The following is an 8,280-nucleotide window of genomic DNA, read 5'->3' as shown; positions in this document are numbered from 1 at the left end:
ACACATTTGACCAATTCTCCATCCTGTCTGCTCCTCAACTTCCTCAACTGTTAATGGGGCTGGGAATTGTATCCATTTCATAAGGTCGATATGGGAGTTCAGTTAGTCAGTATGTGAAGAACCCATAGAGAAGCACCGAGCACGAAGTGAGCCTAAGCCGCCATATTGTTCTGGCTGTTACCTACTCATTTCCCAGACACGTATTGGACATCTTCAGTATTCTCTTCCAGCTCTAAGGGATACAGCAACAAATAAGACAAGGCTGCCACTCACCGCCATATATTCTTGTGGGAAAAACAGGCAAACAATAAATAAACAAGTTAATTTCAGCTTCCACTAATGGTCATGAGAAGAAGAAAAGGGTTGATGGCAAGGATGCCTCCTTGGATCTATCAGGTCGGGGGAATCAGAGAAGACTTTCTGGGGAGGTGACACTGGAAGTGAGGCCTGAATGGTGGAGAAGGATCTGCCCAAGGGAAGAACTGGAGAAGATGTTCCACACCCAGAGAACAACGGAGGCAAGGATGTCGTCCTGGAATATGTCAGCTTGTTAGAGGGTAAGGAAGCCTGCTGACGTCAGGGGGAAGGATTAGATGTGAGGCCCCAGAGCTGGAACCAGGTCCAGTCGTGCACACTGGTGAGGGACTGGCTTCTTGTGCCAAATGTACCAGGAAGCCACCAGAATCATATGAGCTTGGGAAATAACTTTCTCTAACCTGTATGTTAAAACACAACTCTGACTGCTGTCCAGAGCCTTTTATCCAGATCACCAGAGGTGACACGTCTTTCCCAAACACAGAGGGGAGAAAGTTGGAGGGATTTGCCATGATTGTGGATCTCACAGGTGTCAGAGCCAGAGACCTCCAGAGGGTGAAGTCCAATGTCTTCATTTCGCAGAGAAGCATAACAGCACATCTCCTAATACATCAAGCTCAGACTTGAGAGAAACGTTGATTGCTTTAAGTGCAGGTGCTGAATAAATTCAAGACGAGGCTTGAAAACACAAGCTGCACCTGTGTTCCAGAAACAGGATCCTCACTAGGTTCTTTATTACCCTTCAGAAAAAAGAAAAAAAAACGGGCTTCTTTTTCCTAAGTCTTCCCCAAAATATGCCTGCAGCCCCATATCAACACTCACAGCCTGGCAAGACTGTGTGCAGGGACCCACCTGAAGACAAGGATAGGAAAAGAAGGAAAAAGGTATACTAGGAACATGCCCCCAAGTGAGGTCTGTGCACAGGGACCCAACCATCAGAATCGCATGCATGTTCGGACTATATTTGGGCAGTGGGCCCCAGTCTTATGCCCTCATCAGGCAGGACATGGATCTTCAGTGGGAGAAAATAAATAAAAGCACACACTCGCTGCTGCACTGCACCTCAGAACAGGAGCCCAGCAGATGGGAGTTAAAAAGCTAAGTGCCTGAGGCAGGCCTTAATTTGTTACGTGGTTCCATTTGTTTCTCTTTGTAATGGTTCACTTAGCCAAACTTGGGACTGGGAAAAAAAAAAAAAATCAATTTTAGAAGTTGCCCAGACTCTTTTGAAAAGAATTTCGGATTCAGATGGTTAGACAGAAACAAGTTCGGGATGGATTTGACTATTTGATTTACACCATCAGGAAGAGGTTATACATCCAGCGCTGGAGTCCGCAGGAGACAAACTAAGTACATGATTGGGGCACCAGCGAGAGCAGAGGCATTAATTTGAGGGGAGGAGGTCAGAAGTTGACATTTTATGATGTTAAAAGGCCTAAATAATAATTGTGGTGGAAAACAGAAATCTGTTGGACATCCATTCATGTGTGATGTGTTTAGTGATGATTTTGAATTTTTCATGATATGGGAATTTAGGACATAATCGTTCTAATATGAAGAGTGTCTAAAAGGCTTAATCTCTAAAAAGACAATGTGATAGGCACCTGTTGGGATGAGCACTGGGTGTTGTATGGAAACCAATTTGACAATAATTTTCATATAAAAAAAACTAAATAAATAAAAAATAATAATAAAATAAAATTATTTTTAAAAAAAAAAGACAATGAGATGATGCATGAAATCAAGTGCCTTGGTTTATTCCCAAGACCTTGGTTGATAAATGCTGGTGCCTGTCCTTCTCCGTGACCCTGGCTCCAAGTTCAGTCCACAGCATTACCCAATGCCATACATGTACTTTTCATCTTTTAGATTTCAAGAGTTTCGAAGGCCATTATTATAGTTGATTTTCACAACAAGCCTGTAACCTAAATGAACGGGCTGTAGCAGCCAGTGGATTCCTAGTGGCATGTTAGAGTCACTTTTTAAATACAAGCTGAACTGTTTTTCTTTCACTATTGGCTTCAAAAAAAAAAAAAAGATAGTGGGGAATGTGTGGGTCTATTTATAATTAATGCCAGTGACAAGACAAACTTTAAGACTACTTTTCCTACAAGAGTTTTATGACCCATTTTCCTCTAAAACACACTGCATGGCTTTAGAGCTAGGAAAGTTCTTGGGGATCGAGGTTGGAGTCCTAAATCAAAATGACGGTAGTCTGTATAATCTAAGAGTTTGATGGCTCTGAAAAGGTTCATCTTCTTTACATTGAATATGAGAAAGCATGGAGAGACTATCTAACTTAAGAAAAAGAACTGATCCTAATCAAATTTAATGTTACCTACAACCGTTGCCCCGTCTTTCAGTCATAAGCTTTAAATATTCTGTATCCTTCTGTCTTGTTTATAGCAAAAGACGCTGCACATCATAGCTCCTGAATAAAAAAAAAAAAAAAAGATATTTTTAGCTCTTTAGAATTGTTTCCTCTCTTTGCAAAATCCCTTGCCTAACTTCTGATTCCTTTCATCAAGGCTGGGCCAGAAGGGATCTGGAATGGAGGTGGTGGTGGCAGATAGAAATAGCGATCTATTTCACATTTCCCTTCTCAGAACGGAGACTCAACTTTCTGATTCCACAATAGGAAGCAAAAGCATTACGAGCCTCATTACACAGACAGGCTTAGGTGATTTGCCCAAAATCTCATTGCTAGAAAATTACTGTGAGGGGATATGAACTCTGGCCCTTCCACTCCTAGAGATTTTTTAACCACGCTACACCAGGAAATAGTCCCATTTAAATTGGATCCAACTGGTGCTACGCTGAAAGGGGAAGAGACATTTTCACTTTTTCAAGCCAACAGGATCTTAATACTGACCTTGAAAATCATGATGAGACCAAGGTGGGAAACAGCCCCCTTCTCCTGTGTCAGACTTTTCACTGTAATCACGTTAAAATGTAGCGATTCCCCACCCCAATCTCTCCTTTGTCAAGTCTGCTCCTCCCCAGTGTATCTTCATTTATTGATTTATACATGCATTTTTTTTTCATTCATTCAAATTTGTAAGTGCTTACCAAAAATCAGGATGCACTTCTGGGAACAGGGACCAAAGTACTGAAGGAAGACAATGGCCCGACCTCTGTAGCTTATGTTTTCAACTGTTAAAAGAGAGAAGTGTGGAGTAAATGAGAAAGGAAAGAGCCCGTGCACCTTGGGCAAACGTCAAACGTGGGAGAAGTGAATAAAGTAGGCCAAAGATGGCCCATGGGGCTAAAACAAACTCTGGTCTCTAGCTTGGAGACCCCTCCTCCGTGTTCTTCCTTTGCGCAAAAACCCCCACAGATATAGAGGCTGTCGGCTCTAAATTACCCTCCCCACTTGCATTTGGCGCTCAGATCTTTGGAGAAATGGTCTCCTCTGAACCCACCGGTGTTAAATAAATCTGCGATCCACCAAGATCTCCAAGTGCCGCTTGGGTTTTCCGCCAGCAATCCAGCCTGGTTCCCTAGCAAAAGAGGTCATGTGATCAGGAAGTATTGCTTTCAAGTGGAGTTGGACAGCCCTGAGCTAACAGCCCCGTTACCCGCTCCGTTTGCTTCATCTTTTCCTGCCTCCATCTTCAAAGTAGCAAGACCTAGAACATATTATCAAGAGAAATGAAAACTAAAAGCCTCTGAACTCTGTAATTGAACAGAATGGAATCCTGAGTTTAAATAAATACACCGGATAAAGACAGATCTACTCTGACTGACAGAGGGTAGAGAACCAAGATCCCAACCGGCTTGTTTGGTTTCCATTTTGCAGTAGCTCTTTGGTGATGGGCAGTTCAGAGGTCCATAGAACTGTGGAGGCTCTGAATAGCCACGCTGGAAACGATTGACCGCCTTGATTAGGTTATAGGCTTAGCCTAGAGAAAAGAGCAAAAATGTCTGCTCAACTTGTTTTTAAGGAAGGACCTTAGCCAGTGTAACCAAAAGAGTCATTGTCACTCAACCTCACACTCCAGAGTCAGACTTTTTCTGTAAGGATATGGGGCATGCATTTTCCCCAGAGCCTCTCTCCTGCATCTTCTTCAAAAATGGAGAGGCTGTTGGTCACTGGCCAAGAACGTAGGAACTCAGTGTTCTACCCAAATAGAGTTTCATCTCAACATGGCTGTCATGACTGGTATTACAGTCCAATAGTTACTCATTCTAAAAATTTTAACACCAACACTAGTCCTACAAAAACATGCACGCATCCTTTTTTTTTTTTTAAATGTTTATTTATTTTTGAGACAGAGAGAGACAGAGCATGAGCAGGGAAGGGGCAGAGAGAGAGGGAGACACAGAATGTGAAGCAGGCTCCAGGCTCTGAGCTGTCAGCACAGAGCCCGACACGGGGCTCGAACTCACGAACTGCGAGATCATGACCTGAGCCGAAGTCGAATGCTTAACCGACTGAGCCACCCAGGCGCCCCTCACGCATCCTATTATTGTTGGTTTATTCTCAATAGGCTTTTGATAAATCATACAGATGACGCTTCGATTATTGCTATGTTGACACAGTGTAATGGCCCTCTGGTGGGGGGGGGGGGGATAGTAACAAAATGGAAACAAAAAGGTACACTGTGGGAAATGAGGCAATTTGACATTTTAATGTTGGCTAAATTCTGTCAATTCTTTCTTTATTGTATTATTTCACCTACGCTGCTCCTCAGGGAAAGATTTCCAAAAGCTGAATTTTAGAATCTAATAAACCTCATTAAGTCTCTCCAGAGTTTTACCACCTGCCAGCTCTGTGACCCAGAGCAAATAATTTAACTTCCTTTTTCTTTTTTTTTTTTACTGGAAAATGGGATAATAATAATATCAACTTCATAGGGTTGTGGTCATGGGACTGAATAAGATAACATATGCTAAGAACATGATCCAATGCTCAATAAATGGGAGCTATTATCATCTGTAGTGGATTGCGTGTGTGTATATGCACGCACGTGTGTACTTTTGCTTAATCTTAACACTTCCTGGTACAGGACTTCATCTATTGTCTGTGCTCTAAAATTGATCAATTGTTTTTGGTGAATAAGTATGAAGTTGGATACTCAGACTTGAATCAGCCAAGTTTGGTTACACACCGACCATGACCAAGCCAGACATCTAAGAGGCATTTTTGTATGAATCGTCTCCTTCAGTCCTACACGCAGCTCTGTGAGGTCTGCCCAGCAGACTGGAAATGAATGTGATTCACTGCAGAGTCAGACCACATAACTTCACATCTTCACCATCTTCCTACTGGCTATTTGGCTTGTAGGACATCACCTCTCATCAGGTTCAACTTTCTTCGAAGGGTTGAAATAACAATTAAAATACATAATGCATGTAAACATCGCATGGTGCCTCTACAGAATAAACCACACAATAACATTAGCTCCTGATAGAGTACAAGCCATTTTCATCAATCTCCACTTAACTGATGACAAATCTCCACTGCTTCAGTAAAACACGGTGATGGATGCTTACTAGTCCCTGGATCACTCCTTTGCCTGCACACCTGTGCTTCCATTGGATAAACACTACGCAAACCAAGATCAATTGTAATTGCTTATGCCACTTGCACCTGTTATTGAAAGCGTAAAGTTGAGTTAAACTTTACCTAAGTTGGTGGATATTCATGAAACATAATTTTTCTGTAAAGATTAAGTTGAAATATTTGAAAATACCGGAAAGGCAATTGAAGGTCTGGGTGAGAATGTCACGTACAAATGGCAAAGTCATTACAATGTCTAAGAACAGTCTACACATTATTTTGAAATATGTTTTTAATATTCCATCTTCATTTTTAAAAGGCAACTGGAAACTGTCGACATGTGTTAGGATACGGTTAACAAAAGACAGATGCAGGGGTGCCTAGGTGGCTCAGCCGGTTCAGCATCCGACTCTTGATCTCAGCCCAGTTTTTGATCTCAGGGTCATGAGTTTGAACACCCTGTTGGGCTCCATACTGCACGTGGAGACTGCATTAAAAAAAAAAAAGAAAGTGGAAAAGCAAAGTGGAAGAAATGGTCAGAGAAATGTAATTTAAAAAGGATTCAACCAGCTGTGGCTGACTTTGAAGACTGAAAAGGAGCCTGGGCCAAGGAATGTGGGCCAGGAAGTGGATTCTCCCCACAAAACTTCCACAAGGAACACACCTTGCTAATATCTTGATTTTGGCCTACTGAGACCTGTGACAGACTTCTGAACTAAAGAACTGTAAAACAATAAATGCATGCAGTTCCAAACACTAAGTTTGTGGCAATTTGCTATGCCAGCAGCAAGGAATGAGTACAGGGACACTAAGGAGGTTAAATGGCCTTGACCGGCATCATACAGGAAAAGCCAGCCTTCCAACTTCAACACAGAAGTCTTTCTGCTACTGTCCTATTCCTTATTAAACATAAAAAAAATAATTAATTAAAAAGTCATGTTTCTTAGAATGCCAAAATCATGTAATGATTGTTAATAAAGCAGCCACTGTTCCATTACTGTTATTATTATTATTTTTAGCTACCATTTGCCAAATGCCCATAATGTGTCAGACCTTATTAAGGTCATTACATACAGAACTATTTTTAATCCAGAACCTAGCCTGTAACGTACAAATAGTATGCTGTGCTAGGGGAGTTGCCCAACAATGACAGATCTGAAGTTTAAGCTCAGGTCTACCTAACTCAAAAACCCCTGGAAGGAGATCCCTACGCAATTGTGCGTGCTTTCTGTTCTCCCTGTTCCTTCTTCCCGGCCTAAAGGACCAGCATCCTCATGAAACTTCCTTGAGCCGTGTCCCTTTGTGCTTTGGTTAATTCCTTACACCATAAACAGCCCCTTGCAGAAATCTGAAGTTTCCTTGGAGGGACCCGGAATTTAGATGCGATGGGAAGACAAAAGTCAAGTAAAGCATCATGTTGACAGATCTCTCCCTTTATAGAATCTGAGCGAGAACTCTCCCTTTACAGAATCAGAGGGTTAAGAGCCTCATTTGGGAACATGGTGTCTCCTGCTCAACACGGAGTAAATGACTTTCTTCCATCCTCTTAAAGAAATGGGAAATATTGAATGAATTCATCTAAGAGCCCGTTGCCTCCTGTCATTTGCCTCCTGTTATGACTATGAATTGTGCCCTGTAATCAGTGAAGTCCCCAAAGCACCTTCCCCCACTTCAAATTCCCTTTAATCCACAGTTCCTTAGCCCTCACAAGGCTTTTACAAGGCTGAATGTAGGACTCATTTGTAATATGGGATTTAAATGCCCTCTGATTTTTTTTTCTACTAATTCTATCTTCAACTCATCTCCTGAAGTATCACCTTTGTGTTTCTTAAAGCCAGCATGCACCCAAAAGGGGAAATTTGAATTTCTATCCTTTCACAGAGAAACAGTATTTTTTTTCAAATGCTAATTTTAGTTAGAGTATTCAAAACAAAAGTCCCTAGGCATAATCCTTTTCCTCCCCAAAGTTGAAAACAATGAGATTCGTTTTGTTAATATTTAATATTTACTGTGCGCCAGTCAAATATACAATTCAGCATTAACTTCTGCCAATATACACTGCACCCTCCTGAGTATTTCCAATCTAATGATACTGTGATCAGATTTTCTTCTGTGTCAATTTATTTATCATACTTGACACACAGTCTATTATTAGCTCCACAATCCATTTTAAGGGGCCAGATCCTTTCTTCTTGGCAAAAAAAAAAAAAAAAGAAAGAAAGAAAGAAAAAAAGGAAAAAGACAAAGGAAAAGGAAACAAGGAAAAAAAAAGAAAAAGGAAAAAAGAAAAAAGGTTTTGTTATTTTCTCTTTCCTTTTAGAAAGACAGGTGGGGGCATGAAGTTGAGGCTATGAAATAAGTTATATAAGAAAAACACGTTCTTTTCTAGAAGTTGACTCATCGTCAACCCAGTAAATACACATTAGGCTAAAATTCTGAGTTCCAGTCATTTAACGAACAGG

General features: G+C 41.2%; 1 long non-coding RNA gene across 1 annotated transcript; it reads right to left on the bottom strand.

Annotated features, from left to right (window-relative positions):
- Positions 1 to 741: 741 nt before the first annotated feature.
- On the bottom strand, positions 742 to 4,477 carry LOC123384260. The gene is made up of 4 exons (XR_006595040.1): positions 3,738 to 4,477; positions 3,385 to 3,468; positions 2,654 to 2,746; positions 742 to 1,055 (listed from the first exon to the last, which is right to left on the bottom strand). It is a non-coding gene; the product is annotated as an uncharacterized LOC123384260 (long non-coding RNA).
- Between the last annotated feature and the right edge of the window lie 3,803 nt (positions 4,478 to 8,280).

The sequence above is a fragment of the Felis catus genome, chromosome A3 (genome assembly GCF_018350175.1).
Source record: "Felis catus isolate Fca126 chromosome A3, F.catus_Fca126_mat1.0, whole genome shotgun sequence".
Classification (NCBI taxonomy): Eukaryota; Metazoa; Chordata; class Mammalia; order Carnivora; family Felidae; genus Felis; species Felis catus.
The sequence above is the reverse complement of the archived record's forward strand: the minus strand, read 5'-3'. Positions and strand labels throughout refer to the sequence as shown.